This window comes from Ylistrum balloti, unplaced genomic scaffold (genome assembly GCF_031769215.1).
Source record: "Ylistrum balloti isolate Yb309-2 unplaced genomic scaffold, AGI_CSIRO_Ybal_v1 Utg370914, whole genome shotgun sequence".
NCBI classification, from domain to species: Eukaryota; Metazoa; Mollusca; class Bivalvia; order Pectinida; family Pectinidae; genus Ylistrum; species Ylistrum balloti.
This window is the reverse complement of record NW_026782518.1, coordinates 95,001-106,033: the sequence shown is the minus strand read 5'-3', so window position 1 is coordinate 106,033 and position 11,033 is coordinate 95,001. Positions and strand designations below refer to the sequence as shown.

The 11,033-nt window shown below is 38.1% G+C and overlaps 1 protein-coding gene across 1 annotated transcript in view; it reads right to left on the bottom strand.

Moving 5' to 3' along the window:
• Positions 1 to 7,230: 7,230 nt before the first annotated feature.
• The window catches only part of LOC132559447 (uncharacterized), a 5,702-nt gene continuing 1,899 nt past the window's right edge, over positions 7,231 to 11,033 (bottom strand). The window contains exon 3 of the mRNA XM_060224065.1: positions 7,231 to 11,033. This exon is cut by the window's right edge and continues 518 nt beyond it. The gene's annotated coding sequence lies outside the window, so the exon portion shown is untranslated.

The following is an 11,033-nucleotide window of genomic DNA, read 5'->3' as shown; positions in this document are numbered from 1 at the left end:
TCAGCAAACTCCACCTGCCTAGCTGGGTCATGAGGGATTCTAGACCCAATTAACACTCGTTAGTTAACAACCGATGACCTAATGCACATAAGCGCCTTGTGTATTGTCTAAGGGTTCCTTTCCATCGTACGTTGTGCCGCCATCCTTTCTCTACAGTCTTTTAGGAATACTTTCGTAGCCTGCTGTTCTTGTGTTATGTGGTCAGCGTGAGCAAACACATCAGATGTCAAAGTCAGAGCAAACTCGGCTAAACTCTCCGTTTCTTCCTGTTTAACATACTGGAGTTCTCGGCCGGCCAACCACCACAGAAACATCTTTATTGCTAAATCTCTCCTTCATCTTCTGTTCCAATCTTCGGAAAGAAGGTGTATTGTGGAGTTTATCAGCATACTCCAACGTATCACCAACTAAACAGTCAAAAACCGAGTTATTGTTTCACGGTCCGAACATGATTTTCCTCAATTATGCGTTCAAACTTGAGGGCAAATGGCTCCGATTTTCCTTCGCTGAGGTTGTGGACATTTAATGTCTCTGTGGGCTTTTACTTCTGTGACGATGATGATGTCCCCTCCGTCCATCATCAGAGTTATCACTGGAGTCGTGGTTACTCGCCTCCCTTTTACTAGAGTTGTCTAACATTGAAGGTTCACTACTGGAGGAATACGTACGTCTGCCTCTGATATTGGTCACATGAACGAAGTGAACCTGTGCCCCGTATGTTAACCGAGCCGCGTCGCGAGCCATGATGGTGAACACCCGTTCTAATCTCTCTACGCCTATATCCCTATTTTGACTACAACAACGGAACCACCAGTCAAACTAAGGAATATTAAACACGTCCAACTCCATATCACACAAGGAAATATGTAGAACGTCTTTTTACGTATGCTTTTTTATAATAAATTTTCGTCATTTTAGATCGGCAGTATTAGGCAGCAGGCCATGTGAATCGGCGACGGAGTCAGTGGCGGCCTTTTGTTTTTACGGATGAGTCCAGGTATGCGAGGACTTTCATGATGGCAGGAGGAGTGTTTGGCTTGGGATGGACGAGAGGTAAGCTGATTACTGCGTCACTGAGCATGACTGTTTCGGTGGGGGCTTGGTAATGGTTTGAACAGGAATCAGTGTTGATCATCGGACTGCTTGTACGTGATTGAAGGTGTAGTCTCGCATGTGTACGGTAGCGGGATGAAATCCTTTTACGGGTACTAATGGACGACAATGCTTGACCACACAGAGCTAGACGTGTGGATGAGTACCTTCAAGAAGAAACTTTCGAGCGTATGAACTATCCTAGTCTTTCATCCGACCTTAACCAAATCCGTGGAACATGTTACAGCAACGCACTAAGGATCGTGTGCGAGGACCTGTCAACCGACAGCAGCTTGCTGATGTTCTTCGTCAAGAATGGCCACGAATTCGACAAATGGTTACACGGCGACTGATTCACAGCATGCTAAACCAATATCGTTTTGTTACTGGGGCCAATGAAGGACACATTTACTTTGGATAGTGTCGCTGAACATACTGAAGCATTTTGAATTTTCAGCGCCATTGGGACTTCAACTTCGTTCTAGCCTAGTGTTGTGAACTTTTTATGTAATCACGACACGCTTGAAATTGATTAAAACTTGTTTTGTATTGTTTGACTTCACGATTGGATTTCATATTCCAAAAGTGTTTGCCTTTTGATATAACAAAATATCTTTAAAAAGTGCTCCCTAACTATTTATGTCCAGTATAATTGATAACATGTCACATCAAGAACTGTTCGTTAAGGAAGCAACAAAGCCTCAGTTTCTGGCCCTAAATTGTCTAATGACATCTTAATTCGACATCCTATGTGTTTCTGAAACTCCTCTCAGTGATTCTATTTCTGACAAAAATACTTGATTGGGAAATTACAGTAATGTTTTAGGAAAAAACAAAGATTGCGATATCCTGATCTCAGATACATATAACAATGACTTTAAAGACCCGATCTGGAGTCAACTGACATTTAGTTGATATAGACTGAAATAATGCGTCATAATAAGCTTATTCCTCTTGTCTGCTTACATATATAGACCCTCGAACTCTGTGGTAAACTATTGGGACAGACTTGATACTAATGTTGATGCAGATCTACAAACGAGAAGTTACTATGTTGAGATATAAATCTAGATATGTTCAATATTAATCTTTACTCGAAAATTCGCAGCCTTTTATCAAAACAAAAATATGTTTAAAATGTATAAAAATACTGTGTCAGAACTTTTCAAGGTTACTTCTCTTCTGTGACAATCACTGGATATCTAACCACTAAAGATATTATGTAATTTATGATACCATAGTGCACTCTTGTTTCTGTGGTATTCACGGTCATGTTAGTGCTCACATTGTATTTAAAGCACGCAGATAAAGGAGTTAATTTTGACGGAGCTTACGAATACCTAAGATCAGTCAAGCGGACTATTAAACTGCAATCTGATATTGACAATATGAATGACATTCTTACTGATAATAATCTCACGCTATGCATGTACATGTGCCTCGTAAAAAGGTAACTACTAGACTCAATGATAAAGGAGAAATAATGACATCACACTAAAGCTATGTCAACATTTTGAATTGTTTAAAACCTCTTGGACTGCATTTCCTAAATCCGAGAGGCTACACAACACTATCTTACTTATAGCTATACCATTTAGAAAAAGGTGGAGTGTTGCAAAATTAATTACAAATCTTAAAAAGTAATTTGTCGCTGATACCTCTTTTGTTTATAAACGATGAACTAAAAAAATACATCCGACTGACATGGCTGAATGTGTAAATGACTATCTGTGACTGAGAGGCGATTTATCCAATGACCAATACTGACCACAACTTTTCAAAAGGACAAATGCATCTTCTACATACTAATAAGAATGCAGGCCCCTACTCCACCTGTCTAAAAATGCAGGCCCCTACACCACCTGCCTAAAAATGCAGGCCCGTACTCCACCTGTCTGAAAATGCAGGCCCCTACTACACCTGTCTAAAAATGCAGGCCCCTACTCCACCTGTCTAGAAATGCAGGCCCCTACTCCACCTGTCTAAAAATGCAGGTCGTGACACCATCCATCTTAACATGCACGCCCTGACACCATCCGTCTTGACACGCAGGCCCTGACACCATCCATCTTAACATGCAGGCCCTAACACCATCCGTCTAAACATGCAGGTCCTGTATTCACACATACACATATAAACATATACATACACATACACGCATATACATATAACATAGGTCGGGAATTACATTTGAATCGGATTCAGAAACACATTCTACAACTCATATAAATCTGTCTCCGTTTGTAAAACATTAATTTGTAGGACGTCATTAAATGAGAAAATTAATGAATGAATGGTAGGCGTTTTATTTGGGTATCAGGCTAAATCGATCGTTTGAATCTCTTAGAACAGATTATAATGTTTTGAATGCGGAATAAATTAAATGAATTTTCATTATCTGTAAGCTTGCTATTACCTTAAAGCTGAGTTTCTGTTGAGATAGGAAGGTTCACACTGCTAAAACAACGGACCCGAAGCTCGGCAAAATCGTAATAAAAAGTGGTCGTTGATCTGTTTTTCTTTATTACAAATGACTAAATGATTGTCGACAAGATTTCTACGGAATAGATGAAATTTATGTGTACTGCATTCCATCCTTAATCTTCTTAAATCTTCTAACAGAACATATGGTCAGACAGCCACCATAATTAGATAAAAAGAGACCATGATGCTTCTGTAAACTAACTTCGGTAAGTCAAGTGTTGTTTATCATTCACCGAGGAATGATTGAAGTGGGTTTTTTTCAGGTCTCAGTTTTTGTCGGATTAAGTCTACCAACCCTTTTGTTGAAAACTCATGGATTTTACTTAGTTCGTTATTTATATATTTGTTTCATTTCTTCATTATCAATATCCGTGTCAATTAAAAAAAACATACAATGAGGTGTTGTCAGCAAACAGTTTGATTTGGGCTTGGATGTTTTTCACAATATCGTCTATAAAAAGAAGAAACAAAATGATAATTGAATTAAACAGGAAGTAGATCTCATAGAATTTCTCCGGCTAGATTTTATTACAGTAATGCACCTAGAAACATCTGGTAAAATACTTCTATATAAGGTAAGCCACAAAGACCAAATCGAACCACGCCTGAATCGAGGTGATATAGAGAAACTGAGACATAACCCCTCTCGTCCCGCTTCCTATATGATGTTAGCATTATAGTAATAGGTACTAACTCTATTCCATCGCCGTTACTGATATTTTCATGTAGATCATCTTTTACTGTTAACGTCTGTTGAATATGATCTGGCATCATTCACAAATAAAATGATTACATTTTTTTTTTCATTTAATTTTAGGAAGGGTTCTATTTCAATACGCGGGTTACAAATAAAATATGCAAACTTTGCCAACGAAAAAAGCTCATGATCACAACATAAGATTTCATGAGAAGTTTAGGGAAGCGTTATGTTCGCCATCATTATCAATCCCACTTTCCTTGTGCGATATGATGATATATGTGTTCTGTTTTCGTTAGTATACATGATGGGTTAAATTTTTTAACCTTATTCTTGTTCGAGATACTCGGATTTAAATAGCAGGTGTCCTCGATGAAAATGAATATACTACGCCCTTCGGAACACCCGGTCTTCTTTTCCTTTACTGACTAAATCCCCCTGAACACCTGGCCTTATTCTCTCTGTATTGACTAAATCTTCCGAAACACCAGATCTTTTTTCTCTGTATTGACTACACCATCCGGAACACCTTGTCTTATTATTTCTGTATTGATTAAACCATCCGGAACACCTTGTCTTATTATCTCTGTATTGGCTAAACCATCCAGAACACCTGGCCTTATTCTCTCTGTATTGACTGAATCCCAGGAAACACCAGATCTTATTCTCTCTGTATTGACTAAACCATCCGGAACACCAGATCTTATTCTCTCTGTATTGACTAAACCACCCGGAACACCTGGCCTTATTCTCTCTGTATTGACTAAACCATCCGGAACACCAGATCTTATTCTCTCTGTATTGACTAAACCACCCGGAACACCTGGCCTTATTCTCTCTGTATTGACTAAATCCCCCGAAACACCAGATCTTATTCTCTCTGTATTGACTAAACCATCAGGAACACCAGATCTTATTCTCTCTGTATTGACTAAACCATCCGGAACACCAGATCTTATTCTCTCTGTATTGACTAAACCATCCGGAACACCCGGCCTTATTCTTTCTGTATTGACTAAACCATCCGGAACACCTGGCCTTATTCTCTCTGTATTGACTAAACCATCCGGAACACCCGGCCTTATTCTTTCTGTATTGACTAAACCATCAGGAACACCAGATCTTATTCTCTCTGTATTGACTAAACCATCCGGAACACCAGATCTTATTCTCTCTGTATTGACTAAACCATCCGGAACACCTGGCCTTATTCTCTCTGTATTGACTAAACCATCCGGAACACCCGGCCTTATTCTTTCTGTATTGACTAAACCATCCGGAACACCTGGCCTTATTCTCTCTGTATTGACTAAACCATCCGGAACACCCGGCCTTATTCTTTCTGTATTGACTAAACCATCTGGAACACCTGGCCTTATTCTCTCTGTAGTGACTAAACCATCCGGAACACCCGGCCTTATTCTTTCTGTATTGACTAAACCATCCGGAACACCCGGCCTTATTTTTTCTGTATTGACTAAACCATCCGGAACACCTGGCCTTATTCTCTCTGTATTGACTAAACCATTCGGAACACCTTGTCTTATCATCTGTATTGTTTTCAAATGTTTCTGTATAGGTCAGTCAGGATCAAAATTGGCATATCATCAAGCCGTCATCCTTCACTTCTTATTCTTACCAAGTTTGAAATATTTCCTATGGAAATTGAACAAATTATGCTCAAAAATCTAGTTTTCCTATATAAACTACATGTATAGTAAACTTTACCCCCTCCCTACAGGAATATGAGACCCTGGGGCCATGAAATTCAAAATTTTGGTAAAGCACTTTAAGATGCTTCTATTTATGAAGAGTATTTGATTCTACCATATCTTGTTCTTGAGAAGACTTTTGAAATCTGAGTCAATTTGACCCCTTTTAGCCCCGCCCCTCAGGCCCCTGGGGTATGGGGACTGTATAATTCACAAATTTGGTTCATCTTAGACCAGGAAATGTTTCTGCAAAATTTCATTGAAACTGGATCAGGGTTTTTGAGAAGTCGAAAGTGTTCAATTGTTTACACACGCACAACGCATGATGCCGGATGAAGGGTATTAGAATTGGTCACCATTAGACTTTGTCTCTGGTGACCTAATATCAAGAGGTGCATAAGGAATTTTTAACATTTATTACCTCAGTTACCTTTGTTACCTCAGTGGGCCAAACCTCTCCTGTCCCGGGGGATGGAGACTCACTGTTTTGTACAAAATTGATTTCCTTCACCCAAGAATGCTTCATACCAAATTCGGACAAAATTCAATGTTCCTACAGGAGAAGTAGGATTTAAAAGAATTCGTTCTATTTCCCCTTTTTGGGTCCCTGCCCCCAGGTAGCAAAGACCAAATGCTTATACAAAAATTTCTCCACTTCCTCCACAGATGTTTCTGATTGAATTTGAACAAAATCCGCTTTGTCGTTCACGTCTAGTAATTTATAGAAAAGGGTGACAAACAGATGGATAACAGCTGTACATACTATGGTATACAGTATTGTCTGATGGATAACAGCTGTACATACTATGGTATACAGTATTGTCTGATGGATAACAGCTGTACATACTATGGTATACAGTATTGTCTGATGGTTAACAGCTGTACATACTATGGTATACAGTATTGTCTGATGGATAACAGCTGTACATACTATGGTATACAGTATTGTCTGATGGATAACAGCTGTACATACTATGGTATACAGTATTGTCTGATGGATAACAGCTGTACATACTATGGTATACAGTATTGTCTGATGGATAACAGCTGTACATACTATGGTATACAGTATTGTCTGATGGATAACAGCTGTACATACTATGGTATACAGTATTGTCTGATGGATAACAGCTGTACATACTATGGTATACAGTATTGTCTGTGTTCATTCACTTAATTAATCAGATATACATTAACATCATTTTTTCAAAGTTTTATTTGCAAAAAAAAAAAAAAAAGATCAGCAATTACTTATACACATATATTGAAAAAGACAATTCTCATAGTATACATTATACCTTAGTTAACACATGCAAATCTAACATTCAGTATTCAATATTTTGTTGTATCATAATTTATGTGAAAATTGACAATTGATAACTTGCATTGGAATGTGTAAACTAACACAAAATCTGTTCCTAATGACTACATGTATCTACACACTAAGCTAAAGTCCTCCAATGTATTTGATGAGCTGATAATTTCAGCCACTTGTAACAATATTTAACAGAATTATTCTTGATTCTTTGCTCACCACCTCTACGTTTAACAGTATGCCAAGTTGTCTCTTCTATCCTAACTCAATACAAAACTATTTCAATTCACAGGGCATCACAAGTCTCCCAACAAAATATCTGTACCTACCAACTCAACAGGGATACTGCAACTCAATAAGGCTACCACAACTCAACAGGGATACTACAACTCAATAAGGCTACCACAACTCAACACTGATACCGCAATTCAACAGGGATATCTCAACACAACAGGGATACTTTCCAGCTCACCTACACAGCATACAGGTTTACGTCCAGTCTGCCAGATCACCTACACAACATACAGGTTTACGTCCAGTTTGCCAGACCACCTACACAACATACAGGTGTATGTCCAGTCTGCCAGATCACCTACACAACATACAGGTGTATGTCCAGTCTGCCAGATCACCTACACAATCTACAGGTTTACGTCCAGTCTGCTAGATCACCTACACAACATACAGGTTTATGTCCAGTCTGACAGACCACCTACACAACATACAGGTTTACGTCCAGTCTGCCAGATCACCTACACAGCATACAGGTTTAATTCCAGTCTGCCAGACCACCTACACAACATACAGGTGTATGTCCAGTCTGACAGACCACCTACACAACATACAGGTTTACGTCCAGTCTGCCAGATCACCTACACAGCATACAGGTTTAATTCCAGTCTGCCAGACCACCTACACAACATACAGGTGTATGTCCAGTCTGCCAGACCACCTACATAACATACATTCATTTATGTTTAGGGCCGTTTCCCATCTCCTAGCTCATCAAAACAACACAACTCAAATACATCTATTGATTATCTCTGTTATTTCTTGTTTCCAAACATGACCACACACCATGGATGACTCCCTTTCAAACCTTCTCATACAAGACAGGGTTAACCATTTCTAATCCATATGGTACAAGGTATTCTCCCAGCTCCCTGTCCATCTACATAACATAAATATCCCCTTCCATAATTAACAACACAACATCCATTGTAACCTCCTCAAAACTTACCTTCACAAAATTTGAGGTAATTCCTATTTCTAAACCTAATTACACAGCCTTCAGGGTAACCCCATCATCACCCCTCCCACTCATCCTAAACCCCTCAAATCCCACAAACCCCAATCTTCAGCCCTACCTCTCCAAAACACTTTCACAAAATACAAGTTAACTACTATTTCGAAACCTTCCCATAAAACAAGAAGGGCATCTCCAATCTCCAAACCTACCGACACAACATACAAGGAAATCCCCATCTCAGAACCTACCCTCACAACATACAGGAACACCGTAATTTATTTCTTAACATACCCACAAACATACTAGGTCATGTGTTAACAACTATCAAATCTGCAAAATATTCAATGGAGATTATCATCATATTCAAATGATGTATCGGACTAGTTACACTCTCTTGTGCAATAGATTAAAGTGAAGTGTCCATATTAATATGAAATCATGATTGTATTCATTAACACACAATTATGGTAATTTGTCTGTTGATAACCTTAAAACTAAGGATGAAACTGTCCTCAAAACACTTGTCCATAATTCCACTTACAGAAACAGCCTCCAATAATTCATGTTGGGAGTATATTAACATGTGAAATGCCAGAAAAATATAGCTTTCAGGAAAATTAATTGATAACCTTTCCTAACACAAAAAGCTATATAATCCATGCATAATTATAAGCACCAAAGTCATCTATATACCAAATGATACTGCATTGGCATTGTACTTAAGTTTGTGATAAAATTTCAAAATCACTAACAGTAAACCGTACCTTTAAACAGCATCCAGGCCAGGATTTACAATCAATGCTTCAGTTATTGTGTGATACTCACACTAAAACATACTGTTGTACAGCATCCAGGCCAGGATTTACAATCAATGCTTCAGTTATTGTGTGATACTCACACTAAACCATACTGTTGTACAGCATCCAGGCCAGGATTTACAATCAATGCTTCAGTTATTGTGTGATACTCACACTAAACCATACTGTTGTACAGCATCCAGGCCAGGATTTACAATCAATGCTTCAGTTATTGTGTGATACTCACACTAAAACATACTGTTGTACAGCATCCAGGCCAGGATTTACAATCAATGCTTCAGTTATTGTGTGATACTCACACTAAACCATACCGTTGTACAGCATCCAGGCCAGGATTTACAATCAATGCTTCAGTTATTGTGTGATACTCACACTAAACCATACTGTTGTACAGCATCCAGGCCAGAATTTACAATCAATGCTTCAGTCATTGTGTGATACTCACACTAAACCATACTGTTGTACAGCATCCAGGCCAGGATTTACAATCAATGCTTCAGTTATTGTGTGATACTCACACTAAACCATACCGTTGTACAGCATCCAGGCCAGGATTTACAATCAATGCTTCAGTCATTGTGTGATACTCATACTAAACCATACCATTGTACAGCCATAAACCACATGCAATATGTAAAGTGTATCTACGACAAAGAACATACAATCAAGTTTGCTATTTCCTAATAAGTATTGGCTAATTATTCTAATGCACTACAGTTCGCAAGTTTACAAAAAAATATTGACAAATCACAGATTAAAATCAATTTTAGCAGTTAAAGAAATGTAAGTCTACTGATTTTGGAGTTCAAAATTTAATTTGCTGTCCTAGAGATTCTTTTGTTTGGAGTTATGATAAACATAAGTACCAGTTAAATTAATTAGATAAATAGTGACAGTCAGCACACAACCCATATCAATGGCACACAAAAACATGAACATATGTGATACTCATGGTGTGTATATGACACAAATAATTAGTGGCAACACCTCAAAGTCTTCAAACAGTACACCAACATTTACATCTGTTCCCTACTTATAGAGATACAGAAAAGGAAGAATAAATAAAAGTTATATGGTTTAAAACATCCTAGAAAATTCAAATGACATTTTCTGAAATTGTAACAAGATCCAGCATATAATGTCAACAGATAAGTATGTACATCATTCCCAGGTGATGGGGAACAGTGTTTGTTAGTGGTCCCTTAATTCTAACTCTGATGAACTACACAACTATCATACACTCTGGAACAACTTCAATACCTAGCCTACAACCACCTACCAGGACTAGCTTGAGACAAAAAAGGACAACATCTGCACGCCACAAGAGTTGGAAAATGACCATCACAATTTTGAATATCTTATTCTTAATTCTTGATTAGCAATTTGTAAACATTGATGCTGGCTATCACAGCTGCAGAAGAAGAGTAGTGGTATATTACCTGTATGTTTGTACATATAGTTATAACTTCTAGCCCAGAACAATCGGTACAGAGAAATTAAGATAGTTATTGTTATGTAACTATGCAAAATTGCTTTTAATTTCAAAGTCATTTGGTCAGCAGGAGGTATTATAATTGGAACATCTTTTCAAAAAAAAAAAAAAAAATTAAAAAAAATTGAATTTAAACCTTGATAGTATTGTTAACCTGGAAGGTACTGAAAATCT